This window comes from Camelus bactrianus, chromosome 24 (assembly GCF_048773025.1).
Source record: "Camelus bactrianus isolate YW-2024 breed Bactrian camel chromosome 24, ASM4877302v1, whole genome shotgun sequence".
Taxonomy (NCBI): domain Eukaryota; kingdom Metazoa; phylum Chordata; class Mammalia; order Artiodactyla; family Camelidae; genus Camelus; species Camelus bactrianus.
The window spans coordinates 11316650-11334984 of record NC_133562.1 but is presented as its reverse complement, the minus strand read 5'-3'; the positions used below and the strand labels follow the sequence as shown (position 1 = coordinate 11334984).

The window sequence follows — 18335 nt, the reverse complement described above, 5'->3', positions numbered from 1 at the left end:
CAGTGGAGGGGGCTAATGCCCAGAGAAGGGCTCGAAGGAACTTTCTGGGGGAATGAAAATGTTTCTCATGAGGGCGGTCATCCAAAATGCAGTCATGTTCAAACACATCTTAGAAAATAGGAATGGGTCCCTAGAGAATTGATGAAGTCAGGCCGGGAGCGGGCTGAGGGGCTGGGTTAACAACCAGAGACGCAGGCGTAACTCCAGACAGGCCCCTAAGGAGAAGGCCCTGAGAAGGAGAGAGAGTCAACCCAGGGACCCGGGCAGGGGCCGCCCGGGGGTTAGCATCGGAGGCCCATGGGTCATGCGGCTGGAGAAGTGACACATGGGGAACTCTTCCCCAAGGGCAGGGGTTCTTGGGGTTAAGGACGTTAGGGCTGGGAGAGAACCGCATCAGTGACTTATTCCTGGGTCCACAGCTAACTGGCCACAGAGCTGGGGTTAGTGCTTAGCTCTTCGGACATCAATAGAATAAGTCAACTGGGGGAGTGTCAGGCCTGCCTTGCCTCCACTGCTGATGGGAGTTCTGAGTCTGGCTTACACACAGCAAGGAAAGACTGCCAGTCGTTTCTTTCATTTAATAAACATTCATTAATCACCTCCCATTCGCCAGGTGCTCTAAGGTGCTGAAAACCCAAAACTAAAAAGCCACTGCCCTGTCCTCAGGTAACACAAGGCTGGTTAGGGGAGGCCTACAGGAGGAGACCACACAGCACAGCGTGAAGGGCATCAGGAGGAGAGCGGGGGGGGGGGGGTAAGATTTACTGGTCGAGCAATTCTGAGAAGGTGCAGGATTGTGAGGTCTTCATGGAGAAGATGTTTAAGCTGCTGAGGGGGATGGAGCAGGGTAAGGTTAGGGAGCTGAGGGGAGGAGTTTAAGGATAAAATAACTGCACTGAAAGCACAGGGAAGTACACGTGCAAAGACCCAGGACCCTGCCCTTCCCCACCTCCCCACCAAGACCCCAGCTCCAAAGGCAAGCTTTAGCCAAGTGCACCTGCCAAGTGGACCCACCAAGAGACTGACTTACAGACATCCCTGAAAAGAAACAGAACAGACGCCCAACCTTATTCTATAGACTGAATGTCTGCAAGAGAGTTAGGGCTGAGTTTTGGTGAGTGGAAACCTGATAGTCTGAAGCATGTTTTAACCAACAGAATGGTCCAAGAACAGTCACCCAAACCGGTTCCACAGGCAGCAGTCCTGGCAGTAACATGCTGGCTTTATCAACCACTATCTCCTGAATCCAAGAAGCATGCACCCTCGCAGAAATGCAGGCTACAGCCCCGCCTGTGATGGATAGCCCAACAGAGGCAGCACTAATGAAAAATTAATGAAAACGGTGACTTCCATAAGAAAAATGATCTGTTCTCTCCCACCTTTGTATTGATTTTTGACCAGCCCTGTAATTGGAAATGTATAATTTTATCCTAAGGTAAAGGTAGGTGGAGGGGCAGGGCGGGGGAGGCTTCCAGCCACCCGGCCGCGCCTCACGGGAGGAGGACCACCTGGTCCCTCTAGCCTGCTCTCCACTTGAAACCTGATCCTCCCATGCCGTGAAGCCTCAGTCATTTGAAGGTTACTACTAATAAATGATACCTTAATGTTCCTGTGTCCACCAGCTTTTGGGGGTCACCTTCTCTCTGTCATTCAATAAAAATAAATACAGCCTCAACCTACCTAATGCAGTAAGTCCCACCTCTGCCCCAATGTTTCAGGAATTCCTTGGGAAGGTACTTCTCTTTTATTAGGTCATCACCTGTCAGGTCTCACTCAGTTCCAGCCTCACCGCCCACACCCCTTCTTAGCTCACCTGTCCTGTCTACCACACTTGGCCACAAGCTTGGGCACTGCCCACCTCCTTGCCTTTCCAGACACTAACCTAAAGCAGTCCTGGGTGAGGCGAGTTAAAGCAGCCTTTCCTGGAGGTTGAAGGGCGGAAACTTCATTTGCCTTGCTCACCACCGAATCCCGTGAGCCAAACTGCCACCTGAGTCATCACAGGAGTTTAAAAATAATTTCTGACCCAGGGTAGTCAAATTCATGGAGGCAGAAAGCGGAATGGTGAGTCCACAGGGTGGGGAGGGGGCGGGGAGGGAGTTGTTAAATGGGTACAGAGTTTCAGTCTGGGGAGGGGAAGAAGTTCTGCACATGGATGGTGGTGATGGTTGCACAGTAATGTGAATGTGCTTAATGCCACTGAGCTGTGCACTTCAAGATGGTTAAAATGGTAAATTTTATGTTATGTAAATTTTGCCACAATTTTTTAAAAAAAATTTTGAATGAAGTAATGATATTATAAGAGAGGACTGCAACTTAGAATAAAAAACAACCTAAAACTGAACGTTTGACCTCAGAATTCTTAAATTTTCTAGCTTGTAGGGGGCACTGGTCCAGAATTCTCCAGGGTATTCCAAATCTGTTCCTAATCCAATCTAACTGGGAAGAGAAAAAAAATGTTGGACCGTCTTGGGTCTATTTTAATTTGTTCTTTAAATTTTTCTATTCAGGAATAGATTTAAATATATATAATACAGAATAGTAGAGACACACATGTATATAATTTACAAATAAACAGACTTACAGTGGAGGAAGAGCATCAAAAACTTTGCACTCCTGAGTTGCACGGCCAGTCTACTCTGAAGACCACCAAGAGGATGACTGTGTCTTGTCTGGCTCACCCGCTGGGCTGTGAGCTCCCTGTGGGCGGGGGTCTTTGTGTTTTGTTCACATGTGTGTCCCACACCCCAAACAGAGTCCGGCACGTGACAGGTTCTCATCCTGAGGCTGCTGGATGAAGAAGCCACAGCCGCTGTTCCTGGTGCTCTCCTCCAATGCAGGCGCTCTTAGCTCACAACCACCGCACTGCTGGGGGCGTGGCTTCCCCGGGCCATCTCCTCTTCCTCCCCCTCTTCCTTTTTTGTGACTCCGTATCTTACTTTTTGAATCTGTAAAATGAGGGCACTGGGCCAGATGCTTCCAAAGTTCTTAACTTTCTACAATGCCAAGTTCCCTGCACAAACATCAACTATCACCAGAAGTCATTCAGAGTGACAGCATCGTTCTGTGTCAGGGATGGAGGCACCTCGTCCCTGCTGCCCCAGCTTCAAGGCAACTTTCAGAAGTTGGTCTGACTTTTGTCTCAGTCACTGACAAACAGCCAACACCTCCTCTAGGACACCAACAGCCACATACTCGATCAAAGACCGATCAATTAGGGCTCTTCCACTGTTCAAAGTAAGTATCATGAAAGCTGGCCTTTTCTAGGGTAGAAAAACAAATCTACATCAAGTCTCAACATTAAGGTCTTGTTCCTACAAAGCCTGGGTCTGGAGGAAATCTGTGTTTTTGAGCACTTGGCCCAGAGCTGCCTTTGCAGCCAGCCAGTCCTGGACATAAGCCCCCTGTCCTGCACGCATTCTCTGGGAGACTTCCAGCAAGTTGCCTAGCCTTCCTGAGGCTCAAGTTCCTCTTCTGATAATTCCAGAACATAACACCTGTCTTGTGGGGCCATTGGGAATAAAAAGACAAGCACACAGTAAGATGCAGTAAAACATACTCACGAGCACTACTATTACACTTCGTTTCCCCGTATGTGAAATGAGAGGCTAAACCAGCAGTCTTCAGGGCAGTTCTAGGACTTGGAGAGGCTCCCAGAACAATTGGAGGATGGGGCTTTGGGTAGCTCACCCCCCAAGTGCTGCTTTTATCCAGATTTCCTTTTCTCAGATGTATGGATTTTTATTTATTTTGGGGGAAAAAAAGTTCTAAAGCTTTTTAAAAGTGCTTTAAAAATTCTAGACTAGATAATCAGATTATTTTTAATCTTATGAATCTAATTCAAAAACAATAAGACATCTGAACTCCAATCAGTGGGGTGGGGGATCTTGTCTGGCAGGGAAATAACTATGTCCTGACCCCCTCATTCCGGACCCCAAACTTCCTACGTTTCCTTCTCTGGGCTCTGTAAGGACTAGCTCCCTGTTGGAGTGACCAGGGCCGGTCGCTCATCTGCTGGACACCTGGGCATTAAACCGTCCGTGTGAACTCTCTCACACTGTCATCCCTGCCTACGACCGCTCATTCCTGACCTCTCACACGCCTGAAAGGGAGGAGGGGACAGTTAGCTGTGAGGAGATAACTTCTGAGTACACTGAGGACTGCTGTCTCTCACATCTTCTAAGGCTAATTTCAGCCCTGGGCATGGATTTAAAACGAAACGATTCTGGAGCTGGTCTTCAAATGCTTGATGATGAATGTTCACACTGTCCCTCTGAGGCCATGGGCCACTTTTTGCACTATTCCCCATGGCTGCTGCTGAGCTGGGCTTGGGGTGTGGTGGAAATAGCCTGGTCTCGCAGTCTGGAGCAGACCCAGCTCCCTCACTTGTTTGGCTTAAAAGCCTTGGGCAAATAACTTGCATTAAGCCTTGGTTTCCATATCTGAAAAAGGAAGGTAAATGATATCTGCCTTGCCTATGTCACAAGACCTTTGTAAAGATCTTGTGCAGGAACTGTACAGAGCCAAGTGGAAGGCAGACCCCAAGGTCACCAGAGATGCTCTGAGCCTGCCCCTCACTGGCAGGGAGGGGCCTCGCTCCGGACACCCTGGTGGGTCCCCGGGCACGGGTGATGTGGAGAAGGCCGGCGTGGGGGCTGTAGGTAACCACATGAGCCCTCCTCACCTCTGATGGCAGCAGCTCATGTTTACAGTTTGCCTAATGCCGGGCAGGTTAGGATGAAAGTGTCCTGGCTGACATTCCATCCAGATACTGCTGGTTCTTTCATGATTAAACAGACAGTGGCTCTTCTTCCCACAGCTTCTGAAGGCGGAGCCGGCCTTTGGCTCAGTGGGGCCCTCAGCAAGAACGGGTGGGGCCCCTCCTCCACCCGCCACGGCCACCCAGCCCCTGAGGAAGGTGGGGGTGAGGGGTCCGCAGGCTTAGCCACTTGTTTTGGGAACATGCAGGACATGGAAAGCCAGAGACAGCCAAGAGAAGAGGGCTAACGACACAGACCAGGGACAATATGTGGCTGAACCGACTCGGGAAGTAGATGATGTAGGGAAGTGAAACAAGGTGGATGCCAAGCTCAGTGCAAAGCACATTCAAAGGCTTCCCCTGTGGCCCTGGACTGGAAGCCTGGCTCTGCTCCCTACTCTGGAGGCCTTGGGCAAGTCCCATCTCCTCCTCAGGCTTCTATAAAACTGTAACCGATAAGGATAGACCAGAATCTCCCTTCTCAAATGGACGCATTTAACCCCAGCTTACTCAATGGTGGAAACGTACACGTTACGCACCTTATCAGAGTGTCAACTTTACATGAAGATTGGGAGGGACAATTTTTTTTAACAGCTTTATGAGCTATAATTCATATCACATACAACGTACCCATTTAAAGCACACGATTCAATGTGGTTTTTTTTAAATATTCACGGAATGTGCAACCATCACACAATCAATTTTAGATCATTTCCATCACCCCAAAAAGAAAGCCTGTACCATTTAGCTGTCTCCTCCCCTGTTCCCTGGTCCTTGAAGCCCTAGGCAACCACTAATCTACTTTCTGTCTCCAGAGATTTGCCTATTCTGGGCATTGCATGTAAGTGTTATCATACAATATATAGTCTTGGGAGGAAAATTTTTATATGAAAAAAAAAGCTATGATATAAAAAGCATGCAAAAAATTAGATTAATTTTTAAATCACAAAAGATATTTCAAAGACACTTCCCTTCTATCTGGCAGCTTCACGCTAAGTCTGTCTCATTCAGGCACAGTGATTAGCGCTGCCCTCCCTCTAGGGCCACTGGGTAGAAATTCCGCAGAGCACTGGACTTAACGGTCTCTTATCCCCATCCTAGCTCCAACCTTTAGAAGATAGCAAGGCCCAGCGTGATAAACCTACAGAGAGGTTTTCCTGGAGAGACTGTTAGTGACCTTCTGTTCCCAGTCCCGCCTTCGTCTGCTCTTCCATCCATCTTACCTCTACCCAGAGGTCTGCATTTAGAATAACTGAAAAAAATAATGGGATCATACCAATATTGCAGGTTCCTGTATAAAAGAACAACATTCCATCCCACTCCCCCAGCTGTTGGGAGGAACCTCCTGATCTGTTTCATTCACTGAAGCCTCTCCAGGGCCTACAGTGGTGACTTGGAATATCCCTGGGGCTCAATGTCTATTTGCTGGAAGAAAGAAAGGATGAAGGAGTGAAAGGGGGAGGGAACGGGGGCAGGCAGGGCGGGCCTTGGGTAGTGTCATCCTACGGGGACGTGAGGCTGTGAGAGGCGCTCAGTACTAGCACGAAGAAACTCTGTCTTCCAAGTCTGACTGTCTGCAGGGGCTGGCTCTGCCCCTCCAGTTCCATGCAACGGGAAAGAAAAAGAGTAACCATGAGTAAACAGAAGAAATTAGAGACAAAAGAGAGAAGGGACTCAGGGCGCCTGTCAGGGGTGGATTCTGATGGAACTCAGGAAAGCAGACAGGCAGCAGCGTCCTCTGCACCCCACTCACGATTGTCTAACAGAGAGCTTCTTTCCAGTGTGAACTCCTAACTCAACACGAAGGACAAACCACCCCAGGATCCTGCCTTTTACACACGTGGGCAGGGAAGAAGCTCAGGGCAATTCTGACACAAAGAACCAACCACTCACCAAAAACAGTGGCACAGAAATGCTGAAGTCTGGGACCCAAGGGCCAGCAGGGCCGTAGGCAAGAGGGCAGTGGACTTTTTCCGTGGCTGCCTAGACCCCAAGGCTCACAAGACAAGAAAGGAATGAAACAAGTTTTTACGCTACATGAAATCTATCAATTTAGTCATGAGGATTACTGTTTTTATCACCAAACGGATAAAACAAGGGAGCAGAAAAGTAGAGCCCACTTCTTTCCTTCTGAATCACTCAGCTTTTGCTGGGTTAGGCTGCAGAACAAATGTCCCCCCAAATCTGAGTCTTACAACAACAACAGGTTTTTTTCTCGCTCACATTTCACGTCTTCTCTAAGTCAACTACAGCTTTGCTTCCATTCCAGAACCAAGGCTGCGGGTGCAGCCCTCTCTGGGGCAAGCTGGTATCATCACAGAGGAAGAAGAACCAAAGGAGCGGTGGAGACGTGCTCACAAGTCCACATGCCACTGTCACTCACATCTCGGTGGCCAGTGGAAGTCACCCACCCAAGTCAACGTTACTGAGACAGAGGAAAACAGTCCTCTCACAAGAAGGGCAGCAAACAGCTGCAAACAACAGTATGATCTACAGTCAAAACACGGCCGGGAAGACTAGGCTGCACCTCTTCAAGGCCAGAAGTGAGAGTTTTTTCCTGTCCCCAGTGTCTGAGTCTGGTCATAGTAGAGTGTTCGAGAATGAAAGGATGGCACCCACATTTAAAGGTGGAAAATGACGACAATGACATGACCAAGACCAGAAGTCAGACATCCTGACATCGGCCTGCCATCCTCCTGTCACCACACCATCCTGAAATATAGCCACCAAGAGAGCTTTGACCTTGCACGTGACAGTAGTTTTGCTTTTCAGAAATCGTTCCTGCCCCAGATCAAGACGACAAAGTCAGCCCGTTGACTAAGGAATTTGAAGGTGAAGGGGGTGAGTGATGGGGGGGGGTATTAAGCCAAGAAGCACAGCACTTTCAACTTACCAAGTGCTTTTGCCTGCATCAGCTCATCTGACCTTCCCAGACACCTGGGGAGAAAGCCAGGGCAAGGTTTACTTAGGCTGTTTCTGATGAAGAAACAGCACTTAAGCAGAAAGACTTCAGTAGAAAGCAGTGGTTCAGCACACAGGTTCTAATAACTGGGTGTGTTTTTGGTTGTGGGGGGAGGTAATTAGGTTTATTTATTTGTTTATTCATTTTTTTTAATGGAGGAAGTGGGGATTGAACGCAGGCCCTCGTGCTCACTAAGCACACACTCTACCACCGAGCTGTACCCTCCCGCATAGCGCACAGGTTCTAGACTCACTCAGTGAAGTTTAAGTCCTGGCTCAGCCCCTGGCCAGCTGTGTGACCTCGGTTATGCTAACGGACACAGGCAGCTGCGCTGGTCACTGGGGACGCTGGAACTCACGGGGAGAAGGGGCAGCTGGGGCCTGGGTGCTGTTCCCCCTGCAGGAGCACCATGCTTGTGCTCCAGGGGATGAAAACTCTCTTTCTAACGGCCATGAAAGCAATCTTGAAGGGTGAGGGACAAATCGTGTCAGGGTACTCAGAAGTCTGAGCATAGACAGGGTCTGTTCAAAGAGGTGCTGGAGTGCCAGTGCCCAGGATCTGGAGACAGCAAGTCAAGACCGTGCCCAGCCCTCCCACCTCGGTCCCAGAGACCCTGTTGCCAGGCACCTTGAGGGTCATCCATTGAACAATTCATCTTGTCTATCTATATCCCCTCTATACCTCAGTTTCCTCTTCTGTGAAATGGGTGCAATGGTACCTCCCTGAGAGCACTGTGGTGAGGCTGAACTGGGAAATGCATGTAGTCTTTTGCCCAGAACCTGGCATATCATCAGGGCTTGGGAAGGGCACTGCCCCACTCACAGCTAGAAACACTGGTGCTGGTACCTTGATCCAGATTGCCCTAGTGCTCATCCTGGGCCCCTGCAGTGACACAAGGGTGCCCCCACAAGCCCACTGCACTGTCAGTTCTGGGTGCTTGACCTCAGGGGAGTTTTGTGACCCACCCCACAGGCATCTGTTCCAAGGCTCCTAGTGCCCTCGGACACAGAGGAGGTAATGAATTTACCTGTGAGGCATGAAGAACCTTTGTTGTTCATCACTTGCTTCTCACTACTCCATAAAGCCAGGAGTTAAAAGGAATTTCCTGAAAAAAAATAAATGCAAGAATTAAGCTTTCATGACCAGCATCCACTCCAGCAAAGACTCCTGGGGGCTGCCTGGGTCCCCAGGATACCAGAGGGCCTTCATCCCGTGGAGGGAGAGCAGGCAGAGTGCACCCTGCTCCACGCCTCACCAGGAGGGCTTACCCAGAGGAGCGCTGCCAGCCTGCGCCCTTGACGGATCGGCAGTCACGGCAGCCTCCACCCCTAAAGCCGTGATCACAGTGCACTGTTCTCTTAGGCTGCCTGGGGGCAGGGGGATCTCAGAGCATGTTTCCCACCCACTCTTAACAAACCTTCAGAATTGTCTGGCTTACTTTCTTGCTGCTGCTGGAACCTGAGGACAGAAGTTATGGAGCATCTGATAACACAGGTAATGCCAAACACACAGGGCCACGCTGGGCCTTTTGGGATCCAAGGCACCTTTGCCTCTGTGGGCCCCTTCCTCTATAAAAAAAAAAGTAGGAAAAATTATATTTTATGACTGTATTGGCATGAATACAAATATAATCCAGACTAGATTTAGATGTTAATATTATATATTTATTATTATCATAGTCATTCTTCTGATTTTAAAAGAAATTAAAACATTTTGCTGGGCCCCAGGCCCTGTGTGTGCTGTACCTAGTGGAGAAGTTGGCCCTGCCTCATGCCACACCCCGCCCCTGACGTTTAGGGCTGGGAATGGATGCTGGGCCCAGTGCCTGCCTGGAGGGGCTCGCTGGGTGGAGGGGCAGACACACAGGATGCAGGTGTAACACGGAGGGTGTGGCGGATGATTGCACAGGGATGTGAGCATACGAGCTGGACCAGTGGCAGGAGGAGGGATGCTCAAGGAGGGAGGAGGGAGAAGAGGACACTGCCCGAGGAGGTGGAGGAGGGAGAAGCCTCCCAGGCAGGGTCAGCCCAGCACAGCCAGAAGCAAGAGCCTGTGTGGGGAGTGCAGAGGAGCCGAGCCTGGGAAGAGCCGCCCTGAGCCCGGAGCAGAGAGCAGAAGGGAGGGCTGGGAAGTATGCGGGGCTGGGCCCGGGGAGCTTACAGGTCAGGACTTCATTCTGCAGGAACAGGGAACCAGTGAGGCAGGCCCGGCCACATAGCTCAGGGCCCCTTGCTGAACGAGTGTTCGGAATTTCAGGATGGCAGCAGGAGGGCACTGAACCAAGTTCAGGGTCTTGAGCGCAGGCCCTGTGTGACCATCTAGGCCACAGGCCGGGGAAGCCAGCTGTGGGTGTGGTTTAGGGGATGAATCCGTCCCCAGCAGATGGCAGTTTCCAGTCTTGGCCTGGAAAGGCCCAGTGCTTGTATTGTCGTGTTACTGCTATTTCATAGGCACATCTCCATTTTATTACGCTTCACAGATGTAGGCTTTTTGTTTTTTTCAAATTAAAGGTTTGTGGCAACCCTGTGTTGTCAGATGCTGGTCAGAATTTCTTAGCCATAAAGTATTTTTAATTAAGGCATGTACATTGTTTTTTAGACTTAATGCCATTGCACACTTAATAGACTATAGTGTCATCATAACTTTTTATGCACTGGGAAACCAAAGAAAATTGTGTGACTCACTTTATTGCAACATTCTCTTTATTGCAGTGGTTGGGAACCAAACCTGCATATCTCCAAGGTCTACTTGAGGTTTTTCTTCAAACACAAGATTCTAAAATATTTTTTAAATCTTCTATGGGATATTGACAAATTTTTTAATGTTATATGCCACTAAAGACAAGTTATTCAACTTGTGTCTTTAATGGCATATAAGAAACTTACTTCAGAGACAACTTTTCCAGACTCTCTCTTCTCCAGCCGGTCGGGCCTGTGCTGCAGCTGGAGTAAATCATCCGGGCAACACCACGGCCAGCCTGCAGCTTGCTGCTGGAGTCAGGAGCCAGTGCTGCCTTGAAAACAGTGCCGCCACATCGAAGGTTTAAGTGCTGGCAGCCGCGGTCCCCTTCTACATATGTTACAGCAGTCAGCCAAACTCCTCTGGAACTCCCTGAGAATTTCTCTCACTGCATCCCTAGGAGAAGGTAGTGTTGGAGAGAAGAAAAGAAATTGCATTGTCACAGGGTCGGGGAGGACCCTCCTATTTCCCGTTTGCCCTCGAGCCCTGGGCTCATCCAGCAAGGACAGGCCCCAGGTGATCTCAGAATCCCATTTGGGCTCAGGGTCAGGCTCAGGGTCAGACTCCGTGTCCCACAGGAGGAAGCCCTGTGGAGAGAAGGCTCTGCCTGTTCTCACCTGCTGAGAAGAGACCCAGCCAGACCCTCTCCGAGGGGACAGATGGCGTGAAAGGCAGCAAGCTTTCCAACATGGATGTGATTTCTTAGGTTCTTATTTCTCTAGTGCTTAAAGTTCTGCCTGGAATGTGAGGAGTTTTCCACACAAGACTCCAACCTGTCCCCTGAAGTGGAACGTGCAGAGAGTGGGAGCCCGGGCTTCTTACCCAGCTTCATGGAGGGTGTGATGTGGCCCTGCTAAGCCGCAATTTCCTCATCTGTAAAATGGGTATAAAAATACTCTGCTGCCACAAGTCCCAGCGGTGCTGCGAGTGTGAAGTGGGAAGGTGGACACGCTTGCAGACAGTGAGAGTCTAATAAATGTTTACTGACTGTTGGGACTTCTGCCCAGCTCCCCAAAGTAAATATCTTCAATCCAGAGGGTTCAGAGAAGTCGAGCAGTTAGAACCAGTCTGGATGGAAGGCTGAGTTTTCACAAAATTACTGTCCTCACTGCCCTGTAATAACCACTGTGGGATGCCCATCCAGAGGCACCAGTTTCCTCTGTGAACCCTCTGTCCTGGATTTTATCTGTGACCTCTGGCCTCTGACAATGGCCATGGTGCGGGGGCGGGGGTACTCCCAGTGCTTCTCCTGAGCGTACTCCCCATCCCTGCTGCCCCATGCCCACTGCACACCAGCCAGTGGCTTCAGTTGCCATAATAAAGCAAGCTGTTTCCCAAAACACTGTTTCAAGCTTTTCCATCCCTAAACCATACTTTACATGTTTAAACTAGCAGCAGAATATCCATCAGCACAGGAAAGTGGATTTCCTCCTTCTATCAGAGAGAGGAAAACACAGGGAAGCAAATTATTTAAAGGGGTTTTAGACATGAGTAACCAAGAGCTTATGGTTGTGAGCAGGCTGGAAAGAGACTCTGCTCCCTCCTCCAGTGTGTCCTCCCCAGCTCACTAGTGAGCTCCCGCCAAAAACCCACGGACACACAGTCATCACTGGAGAGGTGAGAGTTTCTGTAACTCCTTGAGCCACCCTCCTCCAGGGCCTGCCGTGGGCCCTGGGAACAACCTAAGGACTATCGCCCTGGCCCCAAAGACTATTTGCGACAGAAGGGTCTTAATTCCATCTGCTGATGGTCACTGAATCTCCAGAAGGAGAGACTAACACGCAGCATTTAGCACAAAACGCTTATATTTGAGGAGTTCTGAGTGAACGGCGCCCTGAAGCCACCGATCTAAGAGTGTGAGGCAGAAGGGAGAAGACACAGCTCCCCGACACAGGGGAGGGCGAGTAAGTCGAGGCCACGCTGTCGCCGTGTTGAAGACCAGACGTATGACCCCAAGTAGCTAAGAAGAGGGGGTTGTCATGGACCGAGGTGCTTTCCTCTTCCTTCCTCCCTCCATTCTTTCTAAGTTTATGCTCCTGGATGTTTTCATGGCTCCACCACAGTGTCCATCACAGAGGCTCCTGGCGGGGAGACTCCAGCCCCTCACATGGTGTGGACGCCTGACCCCAGTCAGAGCCAGGACTGAGACAGAAGTGGGGACCCTGAGTTTTGTTTTTGTGTTTCCTATGACTGTACTTTCCATCATCAAATGGACTTTTTCAAAGCGGTAATTCTCATTGTTTTAAAGGATGAAATTTATGGTTTGAAAGTAATGGCTGCCAACCTCATACAGTGAGCTTTAATAACACCACAGACATTCTCACAATTGGCCAAATCCCCAAGACCCCTGTGAAGAGTGAACCGCCGTAGGCAGAAAAGGATTAAATTCGTTGAACATCGTAAAAACACACAATGAGCTCCACATCCTTTCTCATTTTCCAGGGACAGTCGTGCTGGGCAGGGGTCCTTTGGACACAATCTTCCCTCTCCTCGCCGTGCCCTCCTCCCTGCATCCACACGTGCTGGCCTCCACACCAACCCCGCATGGCCCTGTCTGTATGGTCCTGGCCCCTGACATCAGTTTGGATCTGCTCCAGTCCCGGCACAGTCAGTGCTTCTCTTGGATCCTGAAGAACCAGATGAATCTAGAATTTGTTTCTAGACATTAGGAATATGAGCTCATTAATACAGGCCAATTAGAGGCTTAATTCACCTTGACCTGTGAGATGTGTGAAAAATCTTTTCACAGATGTGCTCTGCTTTATAGACCATGACCTTGGGAAGGTTACTTAACTGCTCTGAGACTGATTTGTTGAATATGGAAGTTACCTTTTTATATCGTCTCACTTAATACTCCCTAAAATCCAACTCTCATAGCAGCTTAGGAAACTGACACTCCCGACCCAGTAAGCAGTGGAGCTGGGGTTCAGATCCTGGCTCATCTGATTCTAAAATCCACACTCTTTTCCCAGAGCCTTTCACCATATCCCAAGGGAAATTCCTGGGACACGAGGCAAGTTGGCTGAGAAAGGAAAGAGGCCGATAACAGAACGTGGCACATGGATCCGGGGTTGAGACCCTAAACCAGAGTAACGGCAGCCGGAAGGGACAGGGATGCTGTGAAGGCTGAACCAGCCTAACAGGAGGCAAGGGAGACAAGCGTGAGAAAGTGGGAGGAACCAAACTACATGGAGATTTTTTAATCTAAATGACTCAGGAGGTGATGGAAGAGATGAATGTTAAAAATTTAGGAAAGACAGCCAGCCATCTTGAGTATTGGGACACTAAATGAAAATGTTTCAGAGAATTTAGGGATGTAAGATTTTAGATTTAGAAGAGATTAGATGGAGAATCAGGGTGTGAAAAGAAGCCCCATTAATCAAGGCTAAAGTCATGAAGGCAGGAGAGCCCTCAGTCCAAACGGGAATGCTGTGGACTGAGAAGAGGCTTGGGTGGAGCCGTCACGGGGCAGGAGGGGCACCAGGCCCTGCAGGGTCACCCGGGCAGAGGATGCTTTCCCAGCAGGAGTGCTCAGAGTCGCGGACAAGAGGAGGTGCTGGTAATAGAAGGAACGATTTCATTTTTAAGAGTGTAATCGCAATCAAGCGCTGAGGGTGGAGGTTAGATTACAGATGGTTAAGAAAGACTCAGGGCAAAGGAAGAAGATAGAAGTCATAGACCATATGCATGAGATATTTAGAAGATTAAAAAAGGGAACAGCAGGACCAAGTGAAGATAATTTTCTTTCCCTTCAAAGTCAAATACTTGCATGTGTCTGACTAGAGAAGGGAGGGGTCTAGTGAAGATGGAGAATGAGTAAGGAAAAGAGCTAATCGGAAAGGCTGATTTCTAGAAAAGACAAGGAGGAATTCATGTGTTAACTGACAATGAGCCACCATGTGCAAAGCACAGTAAGAAATCATAATAAAATGAAAAACAGTGCTTTCTCTAAGGAGCCCACGATTTAGCAGGATAGATGACTGTTACACACACAGTAATACTGCAGGACAGAGTTCAGTCCTTTGTTCACGTTGGCAATAAACTGCTATTGGAGTGCAGAGAGGAAGTGTGGGATGAAAAGGAAAGGACACTTCAAAAGGCATCACAGAAGAGAAAGTACCATATTCAGCCTTGGAAAATTAGCACCAGGATGATGGGCAAAGATGCAACGGAAGCATGTGAGGAGGGAGAAGTATCAACTGCAAAGATGGTATTCATAGCAAGAAGAGAGGAGCTGGCCTTGGAAAGAGGGACTTTTCCAAATAGGACTTAAAAGAAGAATAAGTAGGGAGGATAAACAGGATAAAGAGGAAAAGCGGCGAGGACAGAGTATGAGAGAACTCATACCTGATGGTCTCCCTGTACTTTGTAGTGTAAGCAAGCCAAGGTGCCTCTGAGGGTCTGGGGTCTAGGTGCAGAGGAGAAGGTGCATCTGAAAGAGATGGAGACACGGACTGAAAAGCCGCCAGGGGGGCTTGCTTGATTCAAGTTGGAAACTCCCCAAAATTTGTCTAACAAGAACCAGCGCTCTGGGAGTAGGAACTGGAATAGGAACCATTGGGAGGACTTCTGCTTCTGGGGCGTGATGGAGAAGATGTACTGACCCATCCTCCTATGGAAAACAATGAACAATGCTGGTCTATGACAAGCGTTGTTGAGTCTGGCCAGAAAAATGGCAGGAGACTGAAAACAAGTGAAAAACCAGAGAGACAAGCAGAATTCCGAAGCCAGCTTTCTCCTTGATGACATTTGTGGTGACAGTGAACTAGAATTTTGTTTTTCACAGCCTTGTTGGGGGAAGGAAACAGGTCCAATGAAGGCACGGAGTCTAGTAGAACACCCCCTACATAAAGTTAGAACCCCAATGGGTTTTATCTTCCTTGTACGAGTGAGTGAGAAATAGGCTCCTCTATTTCCTCCTCCAAGGAGGTGCAAGGAACTCTGTGAACCTTGAACTGAGGAGGAAGGAAAAACCTTAAGTTGAATATTTAGTTTACAGGTGTCTATGACAGAAGGTGCCCCCAGATGCCTGAAAGAGGCAGATGCTAGTCTTCCCAAGAGAAACTCTTCAGCCAAGTTGCAAAGAATTCCCACAGAAGTCAGCTCACAGTCAAGAGTCACAAAATACGTAAGGAAACAAAGCATGAGTGAGTGCAAGCTGGAGAAAAACACACACACAGGAGAATCAGACCTGTGGAATTATCAGACACAGAATATACATCTTAGAAGACAAAATAAGGAACTTAAAACACGAGTAAAGACAAGAGACTATACGCAGCCATATTTGAAAAAGAATTTTTAAAATCTTCAAGAAATTAAAATGTTTATGATGTGAAACTCAGTAGTTGAGTTTAACAGCAGATTGGATATAACTGAGCAGAGAATTAGCGAATCAAAATATAAAACATTATAGCATATAATCTGAAATTAGAGGAAGGGTTTGTTGATAGGAGTTAAAGTGTCCCCCAAATCATATATTGTTCAGAAAGAGGGAAAAAATACTGATGATCCTTAGACTCTGGTGATAGAATAAGAAAAAAATGAAAAAAAAAAAAGTGTATCATTTTCAGGTAAGGGGAATAGAAAGAGGAAAATGAGGTAAGAAATAATTTTTACTCTAAAAGAGAAAGAAGCAGGTGGGTCTTATTGGATCCAATTCAAAGATACCAACAGTTAACAATTAGGAAAATTTGAACACTAACTGGATATTTAATGATATTAAAGAATTACTTTTTTTTTATTATGTGAAATGATAATGTGGTTTTGTTTTATAAAAGACCTCATAAATATTATAGGTACACACTGAGGAATGTATGAATGAAGTCATATGATGGCTTTGTTTCGCTTAAAAACAATCTAATATTGGGTTGTGGAAAATATAGAGGATAGAAGAAGTTTATTGATGTTCAGTAAAGCTGAGAAATGGTTTCTCCAGTTTTGTATGTGTTTAAAATTTTTTGTAATAAAGTTAAAATAAGGAATAAATATTAAAAAGATAAAAGAAGTCAGGTAAGGAGAGAAAAAGAAACGAAGTTAAGACAAATAGAAAGTTTTTAATAAAATGGCAAATATAATCAGTAATCACAATCAATAAAAAAACTGATAAAATCTCAGTTTAAAAAAATCTGTCTATATGCTGTTTATAGGTAATGCATTTAAAACGCAGGAACATAAAAGGTGAAAGTAAAAAGGACTGAGAATGATATTCCAGGAAAATGCTAATCAAAAAAGTTGAGGTGCCTAAATTAATAGCACACAAAATAGACACCAAGACAAGAAGCACTACTAGAAATAAACAGAATCACTATATAGTGATTAAAGTTTAAGTTTACTGCGAAAATGGAGCAACTTTTGACATGTATAACACTTAAAAATATAGCTTCTAAATATATAAAAGAAAAAATGTTGATACTTACAGGGGAGATAAATCAATCCACTCTTAGGGTCGGAACATTTATTACAACTGTCCCAGCAACTGAGACACCAAGAATACAAAGCAAAACAAAACAACAACAAAAAATAAAACAAAACAGCAAAGAACCCTGTACAAATACAGAAGATTGGAACAGCACCATAAGATCGATCCAATATATATTTGTAGAAAACTATACCAAACAACTACAAAATATAAATTATTTTCAGTGATAACACACCTATAGATTTTAAAGTGTTAGTATCACACAGACCACATTGTCTGACTACAATGTAGTTAACAAAAAGATAACTTCCTAATGGTTAGAAATTTTAAACTATGCTTATAACTAGTGACTCAAAGACGCTAAGATACACAATTTATAATAGAGGTAATGAGCTAAGCATACAACCTAAGAAGATAGAAAAAGAATAGAATGAACCCAAAGAAAGATAAAAGAGATAAGAAATTAATGAAATAGAGGACAAAAATATAGAGAGAAACAAAAGAGACAAAAGTTGGTTTTGGGGCAAAACTGATAAAATTTATACATTTCTGGCAAGATCAATCAAGACAAAAAGAGCAGCACAGATAACAATATCAGAAATGAAAAATGAGGCATAATTATTGATGTCGCAGAAACTGCAAAGATTTAAGAGATTACCATAAACAAATTCATGCCAATAAATTTGAAAACATACATGAAATGAAAAACTACTAGATAAATATAACTAACTCAAGGAAAAAAATAGCAAACTCAAATAGTCCTGTAACCATTAAATAAATCAAAACAATATTTGAAAATTTTTCAAAAAAGAAAGGCTCAAATGATTTTACCAGCTAATTCTACCAACATTCAAGAAATGAAACTAGTTTTAGATTATTTTATCATAGAGAAAAATAGGTAAGGCTCACCATCTCATTTTAATGAGGCTGGCATAACTTTGGCATCAAAAACAGGTAAGTATAGTTAACAGGAAAATTGCAATCTCACTTATGAAATATAGATGTAAAAATAATAAACTGCTACTTAACAATGGCAGATTAAAGATGACAGCACTTTTTTTTTTTTTTTTTTTTGCTACTTCTCCCACTAAGAGGTAGAGTCTAACTCTTTCCCCCTTGAATCTAGGTTGGCTCTAGAAAAGTGCTTCATCAATAGAATGTGCTATGGCATGACCTCCTAGGCTGATGAGAAAAAGCTTGTAGCTTCTGCCTTAGTCTCTTAGAAATGTCCTCTAGGAGCCTTGAGCAGCCACATAAAGAGTTAAGACTAGCCTGCGAGTGCCAGCTGCAGAGGCAACATCAAGGCGCTGCGACTGACAATCCCAGATGAGTAATTTTTCAGCCATCTCTGTCAAGGTGCCAGACGTATGAATGAGGCTGCCTTAGACCCGCCTGACCAGCCCATCTGCCAGGTTAATCCCACCAGGTGACCTCAAGGAGTCCATACAGAAACAGGA

At 46.5% G+C, this 18335-nt stretch overlaps 2 long non-coding RNA genes across 2 annotated transcripts; both read right to left on the bottom strand.

Moving 5' to 3' along the window:
• Positions 1-6943: 6943 nt before the first annotated feature.
• Positions 6944-9542, bottom strand: LOC141574928 (uncharacterized). Its single transcript, XR_012502060.1, has 3 exons — positions 9160-9542; positions 8749-8826; positions 6944-7696 (listed from the first exon to the last, which is right to left on the bottom strand). It is a non-coding gene; the product is annotated as an uncharacterized LOC141574928 (long non-coding RNA).
• Positions 9543-12733: 3191 nt separating this feature from the next.
• Positions 12734-18123, bottom strand: LOC123612556 (uncharacterized). The gene is made up of 3 exons (XR_006719825.2): positions 17788-18123; positions 14808-14892; positions 12734-13087 (listed from the first exon to the last, which is right to left on the bottom strand). It is a non-coding gene; the product is annotated as an uncharacterized LOC123612556 (long non-coding RNA).
• Positions 18124-18335: the final 212 nt, after the last annotated feature.